Raw genomic sequence first — 19,802 nt, forward strand, 5'->3', positions numbered from 1 at the left:
ACTTGATGTCATCACAGAGTCCCTGATGTGGAACAAGTTCTGAGGTTACTGCTTAAGTGTTTTTGATAGTTCTGATGTGCTGTTGATTTCGTTGCTCCAAGGTTGAGGAAAACCTTCCAAGGTCTAGTGGCTGATAGTCCACTCTAGAGTCTCAATTTGCCCAGATACTTGTCTGGGAGAGCTGTCCAATTTATTCTGCCCTCCATGGCACTAGATATCCTCTGCAGGCCTCAATGAACTGGTTGTTGTGTCCCCCATGAACATCTGGGAATGCTGTCCACCACACAGACCTCAGCAACCATGGAGACCCAGTTCTGACACATGCATGCCACAGTCAGACCCTAGATCCTGTGATTTTCACAGTGGTTGGAATTCTAAGTTCATTGGTCCAGTTGTGAAGGGGAGATCCCCAAAGAAACCTCACCAGAGATGACCCAAGACCGATTCCTGTGTGTCAGCCAATACAGGTTCTGGCTCAGTCCATCACCCACATCAGCCTAAACACACACACACACACACACACACACACACACACACACACGTACATACCACATATACACACTGATTATTGCAGTGACAGGGGCCTGGTCAGTTCTGTCTCTAGCCCCAGTTCACTTACAAACCAATGGATGCTGCAGCCCAGACTAACCCCACCCACCACAGACTCAGTCCTCATGTACACCAGTGGGAATTGCAGCCTAGTCTTAGTGACCCGCAGTAACCCCCACTAGATCAGCCCCCAGTCCTGATTCCTGTGCATGTCAATATGTGTAACAGATTGGTCCACTCTGTTCCACATCCCATTCAGCTCTCAAACACATCAGTGAGCTTTGGATTCCAGCTCAACCTAAGCCATTCCACTATCCTGCCCACACTTGTGCCAGCAGGTATCACCACCTGTCTATCCAGGCCAGCCCACAGCCTTAGTTTTCATATTCACCAGTGGATATTGCAACCCATCAGAGAGGCACCCACAGTTTCCCTACTGGGCCCACTCGCAGTCCTGGATCTTGTACTCTCCAAGTGGTTCTACGGTCTAGCTTAATAGACTTGACCTCAGTGCCAGAACTTGCCAGCTAATGCTGCTGCAAAGCCCAATCACCCTGCACTTATTCTGGCTCATGCATGCACCAGTGGATATGGTCATTTAGCCCAGCCTCCCTCTAACCCAGCTCACATGCCAGCCCTCAGTCCCAACTGTCATGCTCACAAGTGGGAGCAGTGGCCCACCAGGGGAGCCCACCACAGCTTTCCTGCTGGGCTTGCCTCCTTCCTGGGTCTTACATGTGCTGGTTGGAGCAGAATGCAGCCCATTCTGGCATGGCCTGCTGCACCTCAGCATCCACCAGTGGATACTGTAGCCTGGCTCAGCCCGGCCTACCCCCAGTTCCAATTCATGCTGGTAGGTTGTTTGGCCATACTCAGCCCAGCCAGCCCCTAGTTCTGGCCCTAATGTGAACTGGTTGTTGTTGTGGCCCAACCCAGCCTGTCCTAGTTCTCACATCTGTCAGTGGGTGCTGTGAACTGCCTGATCTGGGTCAGTCTGGCCTGCCCCCAGACATGGCCCACATTTATGCCAGTGGGTACTATAACCTGGCTTGGTCTAGGCTTTTCCCAGCCTTGATTCTTGCATTCACCTGCAGGGACTGCACCCTGACAGTTTCTCAAGCTCCTCTATAAGGTTACCTTCCAATGGCAGATCTCTCGCACACCAGTGAGTCCTTGGCCCAGCCTGACTTGGTTCATCTCCCATCCTGGACGTTAGAGTGGCCTTGCACAAATGGCCCACACTCATCCTGGTTCTTACTGATGGGTGCTTCAGCCAGACATGCCTTGTCCACTCTCAGATCCAGCCCTTGTTAGTTCAGTGGTGCATAGACTTAGCCCAGCCTGTCATATACCTACCCTGGCTCTTGTGAGCACCAGTGGTTGCTGGAGCCTAGTCCAGTATGGCACATCCAAAACCCAGTCCACATTCATGCTGAGGGATGCTACAGTCATGTCCAGCCCAGTTCGCCAACCCCATTCCCGCTGCCGCACTCATTAATGGGAACCACAGCCCAGCAGGGGGATCCCCTTAGCTCCCCAATCAAGCTTGCTGTTAGCGACAGATCTTGTGCATGCCAGTGGTTGCTCTGACCCAACCTGGAAAAACCCATAATCCAGTTTGCTCTTTGCCAGCAGATGCTGCAACCTGGCCTGGCCTGGCCCACCCCCAGTCCCAACTCTTTTTTTTTTTTAAAGATTTATTTTTATTACAAAGTCAGATATACAGAGAGGAGGAGAGACAGAGAGGAAGATCTTCCATCCGATGATTCACTCCCCAAGTGAGCCGCAACAGGCCGATGCGCGCCGATCCGAAGCCAGGAACCAGGAACCTCTTCCGGGTCTCCCACGTGGGTGCAGGGTCCCAATGCATTTGGGCCGTTCTCGACTGCTTTCCCAGGCCACAGGCAGGGAGCTGGATGAGAAGTGGAGCTGCCGGGATTAGAACCGGCACCCATATGGGATCCCGGGGCTTTCAGGGCGAGGACTTTGGCCGCTAGGCCATGCCGCCGGGCCCAGTCCCAACTCTTGATGGTACTTTCCATGCAAACTGGTAGATGTGATAGCCTATCCTAACTCAGCATGGCCTGCACCCCATACTGGTTCCTACACAACCAGTGTGACATGGTTTGGCCTGGCCCTGCCTGGTCCACCCCTACAGAGCCAACTCACACATCTGCTGACAAGTGAAGCAGCCCTGCCAGGCCTGACCAACACCCAGCCCTGACTCATATGCTTATCACTAGTAGCAGTGGTCTGCCAGGGGAGCTCCCCGAGTTCCCCCACCAAGCTCACTCCCAAACCCAGATTTCACACATGCCAGCAAGTGCTAGGCCCTTATTTAGCAGTCTGTCCTGCCGCCCCCCTCCTGCCTAATGTCAGCCTTTGTGTGCTGTTGCAGTCCAGCCTGTCCCACACCCAATTCTTGGGTGTGCCTGGAAGTGCTACAGCCTGGACCAGCCTAGCCTGTTCCCAACCCTGATACTCATGAGTGTTGGTGAGTTTCATGGTCATGCCTAACAAAACTTGTCACCACCCCAGCCTGTGAGCAAACCAGCTGGGTATGGCAGTCCCACAGGGATGAGCCCACGAACCCCAGAGATTCTGTTCCCAGACCCAGTTATCTCTTGAGCTGGTAAGTGTCATGGCCCAGCCCAACATGGTCCACCCCTTCCCCAACACTCACTAGCAGGTACTGTGGTTGAGCCCTGCCAGGCAGGACCCCCAGCCATGGCTTTTGTGTACACTAGTAGGCAGTGGTTGATACCAACAATCCCAGCTCAGGTCTCCCACATGGTTGCATGTATTGGTTTGGCCCCAAAAGGTACTCTGGTTTCTCTCCTCTAAATAACCTGGTCTTACTCCCCTCACTTATCTGCAAGTGCAGTAGCCTGGCTGGTGAAAGTCCCTTGGAAGCCACTCCTCACCTGTCACATTCTCCCTCATTAGTCCTCTCTCCCACAGATCTCCAGACCTACTTCCCTGAGCTGTCCAGAGGCTCCCATGCCTGGTCCTCTGGCGGTGTGCTGAGCCATCCTGGGACCCTCTCTGCCTGTCTACCCAGGAGGGCCTATGCAAACTTGTGTGCAGGTCCCCAGATTCTGTCCTTAAAAAGACATATCTTTAAAAAAATAGAATAGGCAATTATGCTGGCACACTGGTATAGTTAACACAAATTTGGTATAACTAGGCCCAGGTTGCCCTGCAGGTATTAGCTGTTTTTCTCCTAGCAGTGTAACACTTGCTTAGGTACAAAGCGACCTAGGCTATTGCCTACAGCTGGGGACATAGATTTCAAGGTCAGTTCATTCCTGCCTCTAAGAAGGAGAGAAGTTGATGAGCAAAGGGCATCCATTGCAGTATGAGGCTGCTGATGAGGGTGGATCAGCTGTCCGAAGTGAACCCCCACTCTTTGGAAGGATTTCATGGGTTTCTCAGAGACCCTCCCTGGGGGCTTCCCCTGCACTGGCCTTCTCCTTGTTGCAAATCACCTCCTCTGGTCTTACTCCTGAGATCCTGATAGTCCCTCCTCTCTGTTGGACTCACAATTCTCTACCTGCACATCTCCTGAGAGCAGATGATGTCGGTGAAGACTCCTTCTTCTAGGTCCACATAAGCCCCTAAGAAACACCCATCTTTGCCCAGTGGCCACTGGGGAGGCAGTGGACTCTGCACAACCATCTCACTGCTTGCCTTGTCTGACCAAGCCCTATTCTGTTTATCTTTAATGCTTCAGGCCTGTGTTATATGATTCCCAGTCTTTAGGGCTTGATGTTATACTCCTTGAGCGGTTACTTGAAGTCCCCTCCTTTCCCCTTAGCTTAGGAAGGACAGTATCTCTCTGTGCAGCTACTGTCACCTGGTAGAAACAGCAACTGGGATTCAGGTTCTGAGTCTGGCTCTCCTTCTCTTCCATTCTGGACCCTGTTCCCCTTGCTCAATTTAATGGAGATGCTGGACGAGATTGACTCATGAGTCTTTGCTGAACCCCTGTTCTGTGCCAGACAATGTTTTGAGCGCCACGATACATCTAGCTTGATTTGTGATGCATCCCTGTGCCCAGAACAGATGTAGCCACAGGCTACAGGCAGTCAGGCTGGCAGATGATGTGACTTCTTTTCCACACCAGGAGTATGGAGGCTCCTCTTGCATGGACCGCTGAGGTCAGCATGGCCATGTCCACCAGTTGCCCATTGGCCCAGTGTGTCTGGCCTAGAAACGTCTGGTCAATGACAACAGAAAGGTTTATTTGTAGTGGCCAGGAAGTCCTCATGATCCCTCTCCATCCACCTCTGGCACAGGAAGCCTCAGGAGGAAAAAACAAAAGATGAAACGCTGGCTGACTTCCCAGCCTCCGAGTATGCGTCGTGCTCTGGCTTGGAGCATCACATCTGCCCATGGACAGTGACCTTCCCTCTGTCGCTCCTTCCTAGTCATTGGGCCTCAGGCCCCCCAGTTCCTTTCCTGGAGATCCAGAAGGACTTCAGTGACGTAAAAGAGGTAAAATAAAAAGAAGCCTGACGCTCTGGGAGAGGATGCGTGCTGTCCTCATCCTAAATTAAGCCCCAGTGACTGGGAGGGAGGAAGGCCGAATTCACAGAGCAGGAAAATTGTTTCAGTGGTTAAGGAAGCAAGTGACTCACCTGCTCTGACATTCGTCTACCCGCTGCCATGGCCAGAGTGGTTTCTTTTGTGTCTGACTCCTTTCCATCATGTCAGGTTTGCAAACTCCTCCTTAGTGATGGTGTTCGTATTGTTACATTCCATTGACTGGATATACCACCATGTTGCAACTCCAACCATTGGTGGAAATCTGGGTTGTTTCTAGTTTTTGGCTAGTATGATCAATAGCCATTTTCTTGTACATACTTTTGGGGATAATAGAGAAAAATTGCTGGGTCATTGGCTTTTGTGACTATTGATCTAGAGGTTTGTGTTGTAGCATGTGTCAGTGTTCCATTCCTTGGTACAGCTGAATAGTAATCCACTTTGTGTCATGTTTTTGTCGATTCATTCATTGGCTGACGGACATCTGGATTGCTTACACACCCTGGATATTACGAATGACACTGCTATAAGTATTCATGTGCAAATTTTGGTGCAGGCATGTATTTTCATTTTCTTTCCTTTTTTTTTTTTTTTGAGCCTAACTCTCCATGCTTTCTGACATTTCCATGAACTACAGAATAATCATCTTAACCAATTCATTTCTGATCAAAATCAGACAATTGGTTTCTGTTTTTTTTTATAACCAAGAAGTTTCTACTCCTTTCCCTTTGGGTCAAGTTCATAGCCATTGGTTAATGTGGTACACTTTCCAATTAATCGTCAATGTTGAATTTAGCATTCCTCCTACTGTATTGCAGAAAATGAGTTTCAGACAGGGAAAATGACTTGTTTAACATTACACAAACAGCACCTGGTATAGCTAGAACAAGAATCTCATGCCAATTTGATGTTCTTTGCGTTAAAGTATGATTTTTAAAATCAGCTCAGATTTGATTTCTCCTCCTCTCTGTTTATCTGACTTTGTAATAAAAATAAATAAATCTTAAAAAAAATCTCTTTTAGCTGCTGATTCAATGCCTGAATGGCTGCAAAAGCTTGGCTGAGCCAGACTCCAAATCCCAAATCCAGGAACCAGTAACTCCGTCAAGGTCTCCCACGAGAGTGGCAGGGTCTTCTACTGCTTTCCCAGGTGCATTGGCAAGGGAATGGGTCAGAAGCAGAGCAGCCAGGACTTGTACTGAGGTGGGATATGGGACTCCCATGTTGTGGTTTAACCCATTGAGACACATCTCTGTCCCCTCAACAAATATGTGTTAAACTGTTGATCATATACTATACTGAAAAAGCAGAAGATATCAAATCAGAAATGTGATTTTTATTCCTGGCTTTGCCACTCCATAGCTTTATGATCTTGGACAATTGTGCATCTTTGAACCTCCATCATCTCATTCAAAAGAAGAAGCAGGAAGCAGAAGCTGTGAGGAGAGGGGTTGGATTAGAGGTGCGTGCTATTGAAATGCTGTCTTTGGTACGTGTTATTACACTCAAGCAATTTTATTGCACTCACTGAAAATTCATTCTGTTAATTATAATTTATAGGAGAAAAAATTTGTGTTTCAAAGAAGGGATTTTGATTAAGATTTGGTCTTTGTTTCCAAGCTGTTGCTTTTCCATCTCACATCTTTTCCACATTCTTTTCATAGTTTTTGTGCTTTAGTTTCATAATGGCACCTTGCATTGTGTTCTTGCAATACAGACACACAGTGTGTGCATTTCTTCCTAAGTGTTTTTTTTCACTAATAAAAGGAGTATTTACAAGAAATAATAGTTTAAGTCCCTGGATCAGTGGCAAAAAATTGGCCTAAGTGTGAGGGAGAAATGGGTTAATGCTCACAGCTCTTGACCAAAGATAGCAACCAGATTTGGATTAAAAAAAAAAAAAAAAAAAGAGGGCCCGGTGGCGTGGCCTAGCAGCTAAAGTCCTCGCCTTGAAAGCCCCGGGATCCCATATGGACGCAGGTTCTAATCGCGGCAGCTCCACTTCCCATCCAGCTCCATGCTTGTGGCCTGGGAAAGCAGTTGAGGATGGCCCAGAGCACTGGGACCCTGCACCCGCGTGGGAGACCTGGAAGAGGTTCCTGGTTCCCGGCTTCGGATCGGTGCGCACTGGCCTGTTGCGGCTCACTTGGGGAGTGAATCATCGGACGGAAGATCTTCTTCTCTGTCTCTCCTCCTCTCTGTATATCTGACTGCAATAAAATAAATAAATCTTTAAAAAAAAATATGACTTCAATATGAAATTTTCTTTCAACTGAGACAATTAATTCAATTACAGCTTCCCCTCCAGAATCATCTCTAAGAACTGGAATAGGACAAGATGAGGATGCTCACTTTTCAACATAGTACTCAAAGGCCTAGCCAGAGCAGTCAGGCAGGAGAAAGGAATAAAGGACTTCGAATTTAAAAGGAAAGAATCAAATTGGTACTCTTTGTAGATGATGTGAAAACCCACAAAGACTACCAAAAAATCTTAGAATAGATAAATTCAGCGAAGTTGCAGAATATAAAGTTAATTTGTAAAAATCAGTATCATTTGTATATGCCAATAGCATATTACCTGAAAAGAGAGCAGTTTCATTCACAATAGCTACAAAAATAAATGTAACCAAAGAAATGAAAGATCTTAACAGTTAAAACTAAAAATTGTGATGAAATTGATGGAAGAAATGGAAAAGATCCCTAGAAATGGGGAAACATCTCATGTCCATGAATTGCAAGGACCAATTGTTAAATTGTTAAATATTGTTAAAATGACGTACTAGCCAAATTGAGCTATAGAGTCAGTCAAAATACCAATGTACTCTTCATTAAATTAAAAAAAATCCTAAAATTTATATGGAAGTACAAGAAACATTAATGCCCAGAAATCTGAAGCTAAAAGGACAAAGTAGGAGGCATTATTCTATCTGACTTCAAAATACACTGCAATATATAGTAACCAAAACAGCAGGGGGCAGGGGAGGCTGGCATGACAGCTCAGCTGGCTAATCCTTTGCCTCCAAGCAACAGCATCCCAAATGGGCATTGGTTTGTGTCCTGGTTACTCCACTTCCACTTCATCTCCCTACTCATGGACTGGGAAAGCAGTGGAGGATGGCCCAAGTCCTGGGGCACCTATACCCATGTAGGAGTCCCAGAAAAAGTTCCTGGCTCCCGGCTTTGGATAGGCTCAGCTCTGGCCATTGTGGCCATTTGGGGAGTAAGCTAAGCAGAAGGAAAACTTCTCTCTGTGCCTCTCCTTTGAAATAAAAAATATTTTTTTATATTTGCAAAGCACAGAAAACAGTCAACTGTGTAAAGAGACAATCTACAGAATGGGAGCAAACATTTGGAAAATATGCATCTGAAAAGGAGTTAATATCCAGAATATATTAAAAACTCAAATTAATAGCAACAAAAGAAACCCTGATTTAAAAATGGACAATAAGCCCAAACAGTAATTTCCCAAAAGAAGACATACAAATGACCAAGAGGTATATGAAAATATGCTTAACATCTCTAATCATCAGGGAAATGCAACCCTAAACCACAATGAGATATTGCTTCACTCCAGTTCGATTGGCTGTTATCAAATAGACAAAAGATGAGAAGTGCTAGCAACAACATGGAGCAAAAGGAAAACACTGAAGATGGAAAGTAGATTAGAAAAGTGGCTACTGTTGGCAATTCCTCAAAAACATAAAAAACTGAACTGTCATGATTCAACAGTCCCATTACTGGGTGGAATTTCAAAAGAAGTTAAACCACTAAGTTGAAGAGACATCTGCATGTCATGTTCATTGCAGTCATATTCATAATAGCCAAGAGATGAAATCAACCTATGTATCTGTTAACACAGATGGAGAAAGATAATGTGTATGTACAGCAGAATACTTCAACCATTAAAAAGGATGGCCTGTCACTTGTCATGATGTGGTTGGAACTGAAGCTCATTATGCTAAGTGAAAGAAGTCAGACATAAAAAGAAAAAAAAATCACATGATTTCACTCACATGTGCAATTTGCAAAATTCAATTAGCAGAGACTAGGGAGAGTTAGGGAAAGTTTGATCAACAGGCACTTTAGTTAGGAGAAGGAATTTCTGATGGTCTATTGCACAGTAGGGTGACTATAGATAGCAATAATATATTTTTCAGAAAAGCTAAAAGAGGGTACTTCGAATGTTTTCACCACGAAGAAAGGACACATATTTGAGGAAATAGGTGTATTTATTTTGATTTGAACATTATACAATGTATGCATGTGTTGGAACATTACATGGTGCATCATAAGTAGGTACAATTTTTATGGGTCAGCTAAAGAGTGATAAATAGGGGTGAACATTTGATCCTGCTGTTGGGATGCTGGTGAAGTCGCCTACATTTTGTAACAGAGTACCTGAATTCACTACAGCAGTCCTACCTCCAGTTTCCTGCTGTTGGATACCCTAAGAGGCAGGTGGTGATGGTTCAAGTGGCTAGGTCCTTGACACTCACATGGGAGACCTGGCTTGGGTTCCTGCCTCCCAGCTTCTGCCTAACCTAGCCTTGTTTGCAATAGGCAGTTAGAGGAGTAAGCCAAGAGATGCAAACTAACTCTCTCTATGCCCCACCTCTACCTTTTAAATAATGAAGATTATAACAATCACTAAATTTTTACCCATGGAGGCTTCTCTAATTGTTTCTGACATCCTCTCTTCATTTTTATTCTTTAAGGCGTGAATGAGATGACAAACGGGCCGGTGACACTGCCATCTGCTGCTCATTGACAGTATATCCCTACCAGGCTTTAGGATTCAGCAGCAGTCCTCAGAAAGAACCAGATGCTGGATGTGGGATTGTGGAACCTCCTCTCCAATACTCTCATTTGGTGGTTGTAGTATCAGAAGCACATGAAGGCTTGGCCTTCCAACACCCGAAGATGACCCAGCCAGCTTCTAGATAAAGCCCACGCGCATCTGCTAGCTCATAACCCACCATGTAGCTGGAGAAGTATGAGGGAAAGAAAAGGGCTGTGTTGGAAGAAGTTGGAGGAAGGTGCAGGTGTTGAAACCCTGTAGAAAATGCAACAAGAGCTAAGAGTTGAAACAGAAGAAAGGAAAGGACCTAAGAAACAGTGCAGGAAGAGAATCAGGCTTGGTGACACATATGATCCAGAGCCTGAGGGGGAGACTGCAGTGACTGCCCTTGAGTTGTACTTTGTGTTGCCAGATGATCTTCATAAAGCTCCAGTTCCATCATTCATTAACTTTAGTTTATTTTGGCATCATACTGAAGCCAGGACAAAAGGGGATTGATTTCTCACCGGGTGGACACTGGATGCTCCTCCCCTACCACCCAGCTGATTACCCACTCCCACTAGTCTCTTAGGAAGTCAGAAGATGGCCCCAAGTCCAGCCATTTTCTGTCTGTCTGACCTTGGAAAACCTGGGGATGTCTCATTGTCATCTCTGATTCTGCACTTTTAGTTTACTCATATGGACAAGAGCACTGAGAACAACGGCTCCTTTTATGAGACAGCTATGCCAAGCTGGGCTGTGAGTCTTCCTGAACCCTCAGAAACCCAGGCAGTGGGTACAGCCACTGCCCTGCTGTGTTCTGAAGTTCTAAAAGTTGCACAGTTGTAACTCCCACTGGAGCTGTGTTGTAACAAAGTTTGAATGCACTCAAACTCTGTTAGTTTTTCCTGTAAAATCACTGAACCTGAAGCATGCAGCCAAACAATCATTTTATTTTGTTTACAGTTCCATAGCACAGTACAGTTATATGGTTCATACTTCTGGTTTTGGCTGTCTCAACTGATTTATGTTGAATTCCCACAGGGATGTGCTGTCAGCAGATAAGTCTGGTGACTTTGGAATGACCTAACCTGGAATGACTCATTTTTGGTGATTGACAATTGTCTGGAGCACATTGGTTAGCCTCCCTGTGGCTTCTGGTGCTACAGCAGGCTCATGGATGTTGGTTTTTTTATTTAATTTTTTTATTGTAAAGTCAGATATATAGAGAGAGAAAGAGGAGGAGAGTCAGAGAAGAAGATCTTCCATTTGTTGATTCACTCCCCAAGCGGCGACAATGGCCAGGTCTGCGATGATCCAAAGCCAGCAGACAGGAGCTTCTCCAGGGTTTCCCACACGGGTGCAGGGTCCCAAGGCTTTGGGCTGTCCTCGACTGCTTCCCCAGGCCATAAGCAGGGAGCTGGATGGGAAGTGGGGCCACCAGGACACAAACCAGCAACCATGTGGTTATCCCGGCGTGTACAAGGTGAGGACTTTAGCTGCTAGGCTACCACGCCAGGCTCCATTCTTTTTTCTTAAGGAACTTGCATAATACAAGAAAGAGTCAAACCAGCACTGTAATCTAGTATGATGGAGGGAAGCAGAAAGGGTTATGGGAACAGAGAAAAGGAGCCCTAAACTGGCCTGAGAGAAGGCTCCTGCCTTCTTAACAAGAGAAAGATTCTCTGTCTACTGGTTCACTCCCCAAGCAGCCTCAACAGCTGGAGCTGAACTGATCCAAAGCCAAGAGCCAGGAGACTCTTCCAAGTCTCCCACGCAGGTGCAGGGTCCAAATGCTTTGAGTCATCCTCCACTGTTTTCCCAGACCACAAACAAGGAACTGGATGAAATGAAGCAGCTGGGACATGAACCAGCGTCCATATGGAATCCCAGCACTTGCAAGTTGAGGATCTTAGCCATTGAGCCATTAAACTGGGCCCCACTGAAGAGTTTTAAATAGGGTTAATAAAATCAGATCTGTGTTCTTATAACATTATCTTGGAACTGGTGCTAAAGAAGAGCCATGGGGCCAGCACTTAGGTGTAGCAAACTAAGTCGGCCTATGGCACCATCATCTCATATGGGCACTGGTTAGAGTCCTGGCTGCTCCACTTCTGCTAATTCACCTGGAAAAGCATGGAAGATGGTCCAAGTGCTCAGAACTCTGCACTCACATGGGAGAACCAGAAGAAACTCCTGGCTGCTGACTTTGGATTGGTCCACCTCCATCTGTTTTGGCCATTTCGGAAGTAAACCAGTAGATGGAGGATTTCTCTCACTCCTTTTCTCTCCGTGTACCAATGCCTTTCAAATAAAAATTAAATAACCTTAAAAAAAAAAAGGCAGAGTAGGAAGAAGAGCAGAAGAACCAGGACAGGACAGGGGAGGGCAGTTGGCATGGAGATGAGGCTGAGAATCCGTTTCTGAACAAAACAAACACTGATAATAGGGAGGATCTCAAATCAGGCAGGACAAGCACTTGGACGTGTGATGGAAGTGGGACAGAGAAAGGGAAAGGAGGGGATTTTGTTTGGGGAGCCTACTATCTGATTTCATCTTGTGTTCCAAAATTTCGGAAGAAAACTTTGAAATGATTGAATCAGTCAATTCAGATGCACAGCACACTTACATGCACAGTGGTTGTACATGCGGAAAGCTACAGAGCTTCTGTCTGGTGTCTCTGGGTACTGTGCTCTTTGGGGCTTTCAAGCTTGGTTCCAATTTCTGCTAGTAAATCTCATTCCCCTACCCACATTTCCCCCATGGCTTATCTTCCTGATAACAGACTCTAACAATTCCATAGGTGGAAGGAAGAGGAGACACCTTCCACAAACAATATTCTGGAGCTCCACAAAGGGGCTAGAGTGTAGAACAGCGTGTAATTCAATGTCATTCATTCATCTCTTCATTCCACTATGCAGTTCTCAGATGGCAAATATTTGCCTACAGCCAACCCTTGCTACCTTTGTCCCAGCAGGCCACTAGGAATCCAGCAATGAAAAGACCTAGGAGGGGAATCCTCTGGCTGTGGGAACTGGAGATTGCCCACCAGTCTGCCCTCTGCCTTCTGGCTGCAGAGTAGGTTCTTTTGTTCCAGCAGTTGCACACATCCCTGTCTGAGGACCCTCTGGACAGAGGAGACTCTAGAAGCCTGTCATGCCTTTTACTAAGACAAGTGCTGACCACCATCTGCTTAGATACAATATGAACCTCATGATGCCCCTGCCACCCCACTTCCACTTTGTTATCTGGCCACAGTTATCTCTGCCCTCCAGCTTCAATTCTTCTTCTTCCTCATTTGTAACTCATGGAGCTCTTATTTTGGTGGTTCTCACTCCTCTGGCTGATGTCACAGGGGACTTCACAATTGCCAGATCCACTGCACTCCTCTAATCCCTGGGCAATGCCATCTGGGAAGGCGTTTAACATTAGAGGTCTCCTGCCTTCTAATTCAACTCTCCTTTTGTTTCCACATCTCCCTTCCCAGCGTTGCCTCTCTTTCTCATTTCTCCTTTTAGATCTTTCCTCCTTTGTCCGTCCCTTCGCTGCTGGTGTCCCCCTGGGCTAGAGCTTCAACAATGTGCTCAGGTTATATGCCCCCCCAACCTGGCCATTACATTTTAAAATCTTTTTTATAATGGAAAATAAAATTATATTTAATGTGCATTATGTGCATTATTGGTGCAAATTTTAAATTTGCACCAATTAGAAACTTTAAAAGATATATCTGTTTATTGTTATTGGAAAGGCAGATTTACAGCAAGAAGGAGAGACAGAGAAAAAGATCTGTCTGTTGTGGGATGCAAGAGAGATCATACCAGACAAATCCAAATGTATTAAAGAGTCTTTATTAACTAATTAGCTTGGTGATAACAGGTCCCATTAGAAATTTTTTTTTAAAGATTTATTTTATTTTTATTACAAAGTCAGATATACTGAGAGGAGGAGAGATAGAGAGGAAGTGGAGCTGCCGGGATTAGAACCAGCGGCCATATGGGATCAAGGCGAGGACCTTAGCCACTAGGCCACGCTGCCCATTAGAAATTAACAAATGACAAGTCCATGTGGCAATCCTGTTTGAATTGAAACCTTGAGAGGAACAAATAGTCATTACCATGAAGTCCATCTGTTGCACTGAAGGTCTATGTTCCAGTTTCCCCAGCAATATGTTATCCTAAGAGACATGCAGTGAACAACCTGGACACACAAAGCTGCAAACATTCACCTTTTCCTGGCATTCCTGTCTACATTCCATTAATGCCAGGTTCCACCTCTCCTGGAACTCTTGAAAGTACACAAATTAGAAATACAAATCAGGCCTGGCATGATAGCCTAGCAGCTAAAATCCTTGCCTTCAATGCACCAGGATCCCATGTGGGTGCCGGTTCTAATTCCTGTGGCCCGCTTGCCATCCAGCTCTCTGCCTGTGGCCTGGGAAAACAGTGGAGGATGGATCAAAACCTTGGGACCCTGCACCCATGTGGGAGACCCAGAAGTTCCTGGCTCCTGGCTTCAGATTGGCTCAGTTCCGGCTGTTGCAGCCACAACAGATGGAAGATCTTCCTCTCTGTCTCTCCTCCTCTCTGTATATCTGCCTTTCCAATAAAAATAAATAAATCTCAAAAAAAATTACAAAACATTTTAGCATTCATATCTTCACTGACTCATCCAAGCAGTGAACAGAAGGTAAGGAATACAGACATACAGGGGCCATGTTCAGGGGCTATCTGTCCTTGGAGTCTGTCTGCCGGATGCCAGAGAGCATGCAGGTACTGGAGAAGCCAAGTCAGAGTGATAGCAACAGAAGCTCATGACCAACAGACCAAGCCCCTCTCTTTTATGGACCTTTATGGGAGCTAGGGAGGGGAGTAGTTACACAGCAAACAACGTAGTACCGCCCCTCTAAGGTTCCAAGTGATGATAAGTGAGGATCACAGGTGGGCAGTAAGGATTACGTGGGTGGGGAAGGCATGGCATCCAAACTTATGACACTGAACTAGCTGCCTAAGACCATAACATGTAACGTGTGTTGGTTCACTCCCCAGGTGGCTGCAATGGCTGGAGCTGAGCTGACCTAAAACCAAGAGTCAAGAGCTTCTTCTGACTCTCCTGCATGAGTTCAGGGTCCCAAGGCTATGGGCCATGCTTTATTGCTTTCCCAGGCCACAAGCAGGGAGCTTGATGGAAAGTGGAACATGAATTGGTGCCCATATGGGACATGAACCAGTGTGTGCCAAGGTGAGGATTCAGCCGCTGAGCCATCATGCCAGGCCCAAACTAGAAGACTTTAAAGTGAACTTACATACATGATTTGGCCAAAACATCAACAGAGTTTTGTGTGATTTTTGCCAAAGCAAAAACCAGCACTTTATACACAGAGCATCTTATTGTCCTGCTCAGTTTGGGACAGTGGAATGTAATTTTTTAAAAATCTAGAAATTAAAAAAATAGTGTTTCTCTGTCCCAATCTTAATGGAGGTACATTTTTGGCAGCTACATTCCTAAGTTAAGGATCCTCCATCTAAGCACAGACATATCCCACATCCTATTGAACAGCTCCAATTGGATGAACTCTGTTTATTTTCTCTCTTACTAACGTATCAGCTTTCAACCAGGTCCAGAGGTCTTATTGTAACTCACATAGAATGAACTCATAGAAAGAATCCAAAGAACAACTGAAACATGAATGAAAGTGCATCTGTCTATAGATTGATCATGCCTCTCACCCTACCCTCATACTGAACCTGATCTGGACCCACCCCATCTGCTGTCAGAATCAGTAGACTCGCTAGTGCCAATCATTTTGGGGAAAAAGTGAAGATGAGGAGGAAGAAGAGAAGGGTCAGCCTTGTGTTGGTGACACCAACCTTAGGTTCTTCTTTGAGACTGTGGAGACCTGAGAGTCTTGATTCTGTGGCAGCCACAGCTGGCATCCCTGACACTCTCATTGGGAACAGGTGTGTCTGAAATGGATCGTTCTCCCGTCTGGAGAACTACTCTTGTTCTTCACATGAGGTATCTGTTACATCCTTAAGGAATAGGCGTTCCTCCAGATTTTTTAACAAGTGGCATTGAAAGTGCGGAGTAGGAGTCATGGTTCTATTCCTTCTTGGAGATTTACTTTCTACATTTCAAATAGGGAAAACACAGACGCCTGAACTATGACATTACATTAAATGTACATTACTAAATACCAGCCTTTTTTTCTTTTTAAAATGAAAACTTGCTTTTGAACATTATACCAGTGACACAGACCCTTGTAAAAAAAAATCAAATACATGGTTAAAAAGAATCCTATAAGAAGGAGGATAGAAATCAGCAAGATGCTGTCACCTTAGGATAACCAGTGTCCAGCTCTTGGGCTTTTGGTGCACTTGGGCTGGAAACGCATCTCCATCACTTACTACCTACCCAAGTTGGCAAATTACTTAACTTCTCTGATATCCATTTTATTCATCCATAAAGCCAAAATTACTAATTTATACAAAAGACATTTATAAGACAGGGAAAATAGAGCATGAGTAATAATATTTACTTAGTTGGTAGATAGTTTTCAAATTAAATGAGAATATTCACCTAAAATGCCTAGCATGGCACTTGCACATTCAGTAATAATAAGTAGAGGTGAATGCTATCTCAGGTACCCTGGTTTTTTTACCCAGTGTTTTCTCCCTTAAATCTCACTGCCTTTGGCATAACTGAACTTAAGTCAATACACATTTATTGTGACCCTATTAGTTGCTAGTGGTGGTATTGGTGAGGCTGATCCTGAAGTCGTACATAGTTATTTGTTTAAAAAATCTTGTAAAACCTATGTGAAATTGTTTTTTATTTGTTCTTCTAATTAACAACATAAAATCGATTTAGATTTTTGGTGAAGGGATTAGAATCTAACAGGATTGTTTGAGGATTAAACAAGTCACTGTATAAAGGTACCCACTGCATGATCGGTACTTAATGATAATTATTATTATATAAGCAACATACCCAAGCAGTTCTTCATCTGCGATTTGTAAGAGTGAAAGTGCCAAGGGATATTCATTTATGGCTTACTTTAGATCATAAAAAACTGATCTTCTAGGCATTATCTGAATAAAACACTTAGTTCCTGTACATAGTCATAAACTCTTTACTGGAATTTGCTAGCTGTGGTTTCCTTCTAGCCCTAATCAAAAATCCAATAAGCACCTCTCCAAACTTCCTTTAACCCCAATGCCTGTCCTGAAAACTTCCATGATTAATTTCTGTTTGTCTAGACTCCATATTTCCGCATTGTGTACATAGCCATTGTATCCCATTTGTTATTTGGCTTCTGTTGAAAGTATTTCTCACATAAGTGATACAGATCAGGGTTGTAGTTTTGTGCTACAAGGTGTTAGAGTTCGCAGTCCTTGAGCTTGTCCAGCTGTAGTTGTAAACTGTCTCAATAATGAGATAGCAAAATACAGTATTTTAAAAGGTGGCTGCTGCAGCAAATTTGCCAAGGTTATTATGCTGGCTGTGTCACTTGATGACTTTGGGTAAAGTTATTTAACCTCTCCGCCAAATTTTACTGAAGTGCAAAAAAGGGGTAACAACATGCCTCGCTTCTAAGGCTTGCTATGGAGATTAGACGGGTTAATGTTTGCAAAACACTTGGAAGACAGCCTGGCACACAGATGGTGGCATATAAGTATTTGTTAAACAACAACAGTTCCCATTTCTGGAGCACTTGGCAACCTACCTGGCACAAAACATATTACTTGGAACCTCTTCTTAATCATGTAAGGCAGATAGTTATTTACAGTAGTGTGCGAGAACTAGCTTATACTACGTATGAGAACCAAATGTTAAATTTTGAGAAGGTTGCCAGTGGTTACTAAAGTCAGAGCCATTAACAACAACAACAATAACAACAAAAAGCTATAGGAGCTAGGATTGTATTACAACCAGTTAAGTCCCTGCCTTCAGTGCCAGTATCCTATATGGGTGCTGGTGAGTCCTGGCTGCTCCATTTCCAATATAGTTCCCTGCTAATGTGCCTGGGAAAGCAGTGGAAGAGGACCCAAATGTTTGGGCCCTCTAACCTAGTAGTAAACCCAGCTGAAGCTTCTGGCTCTTGATTTGGGCCTGGCCCAGTCCTGGCTGATGTGACCATTGGGAGTATGAACCTGCAGATGGAAAACCTCTGTCTTTTCCACTCCCCTCTCTGTAACTCTGCCTTTCAAATTAAAAAAAAAAATTCTTAACCTTTCATTTATGTAAAATTATTGTCAAAGTGTAATAAAATCAAGTTAATAAATATTCAAATCTCATCACTTCCTAAATGTTTACTACACTTTACTATCACCTATGCTTTTGAAGTTAGTTGCTTTGTTGTATCTGTATGGTAGAAAAAAGTGGTATGATACTATGCCCCTATAACTTTGCATCTGGTGATATCAGTAACTGCAGCCTTGATACCTGTATGTGGATCATTGCTACTGTAGGTCTTGGCAACCACTACAAACGTGGGATTCTTTTTAAACTGGCAAGTTGGTAATTAAACGCATATCTGCACACATTCTTTTAAGACGGTAAAATTGAGAAACAGAGAACGCAAATGATTTGCCCACACAGCTAGGAAGTGGTAAGGTGGAATGCAACTCTAGGGTTTTATTTGTTTGCTTGTTTGTATTTAAAACAAAAGCCCTATATCCAAAGCCTATTTGCTTTCCATTCAGCTCCTCTCCCCTGAGCCAAAGAACTTCCATACTGGGTGGACCTTCCTTCTGCCCAAAGCTCCTGTGCCCTTCGTGTACACACAGAATCCCCAGCGTGCCCTCTTGTGTACACAGCTGTACAAGTTCCTCTTTAGTCTGATGATTCTAATGCAGACTAGGAACGCCTTTGGTCTCTTCCCTTAACTTGATAAATCCTATTGCCATTTGGCCGGTGGTCCATTTTTGCCCATTATGCCTTCTTCCCAGAACCTTCTTTTTTCTGTTCAAGGATGAGAGTAAATCCATTCTTTCCAATACTGGCCTATTTTCTAATTTCTGGGTTTGTAGAGGGTTGGCATTATATTTAAGGTCCTCTAAATAATCAATTTCCTTAAACTTTTGATTAATGTACAAATGCATGCAAGAAAACTACACACACCAGAAGTATACAGCTTAATCTTTTTAAAAAAAGATTTATTTCTTTTTAATGGAAAGGCAGATATACAGAGAGGAGGAGAGACAGAGAGGAAGATCTTCTGTGCGATGGTTCACTCCCCAAGTGGCCGCAACGGCTGGAATTGAGCCAATCTGAAGCCAGGAGCCAGGAGCCAGGAACTTCTTCTGGGTCTCCCATGCGGGTACAGGATCCCAAAGCTTTGGGCCGTCCTCGACTGATTTCCCAGGCCACAAGCAGGGAGCTGAATGGGAAGCGGGGCCACCGGGATTAGAACCGGCACCCATATGGGATCCTGGCACATTCAAGGTAAGGACTTTAGCTGCTAGGCTATTGTGCTGGGCCCCGCTTAATCATTTTCATAAGCTCAACAAACTCATGCGACTCGCATAACATCAACAACCAGAGCATAATTTTCATCTCTGAAACCTCACCATCCTTACACTTTCTACTCTTCCAAGAGTATCTACTCACTAGTATTTAAAAGTCCTTCAGTTTTTCTTTTAATTTTCATTTATTTGAGGAAGAGGGAACGAGAGCGACACCTGCTGTTAGGTACTCTGATGTGGCAAGATACAGGTGTAGCCTAGTGTTAACCACAGGCCAAATGCAACTCTGAATATTGGCATATCTAGGACTGCTTTGGACAGAACACTCCTACATAGGATTACTATCTCTTTCTTCCTTTTGGCATGAGGGTAGTATTAAGACACAGAGCCTGTGGTTCCAGGAAAAGAACTCTCAAGGCAAGTTCAAACATCAAGAAATTATCCACAGGGGAGATACATGACCTTAT

General features: G+C 44.6%; 1 long non-coding RNA gene across 1 annotated transcript in view; it reads right to left on the reverse strand.

The window, feature by feature from the left end:
• LOC131480209 (uncharacterized) overlaps positions 1 to 19,802 on the reverse strand; it is a 41,504-nt gene that overhangs the window by 19,090 nt on the left and 2,612 nt on the right. The gene's annotated exons all lie outside the window — the stretch shown is intronic.

Source organism: Ochotona princeps, chromosome 4, assembly GCF_030435755.1.
Source record: "Ochotona princeps isolate mOchPri1 chromosome 4, mOchPri1.hap1, whole genome shotgun sequence".
NCBI lineage: Eukaryota > Metazoa > Chordata > Mammalia > Lagomorpha > Ochotonidae > Ochotona > Ochotona princeps.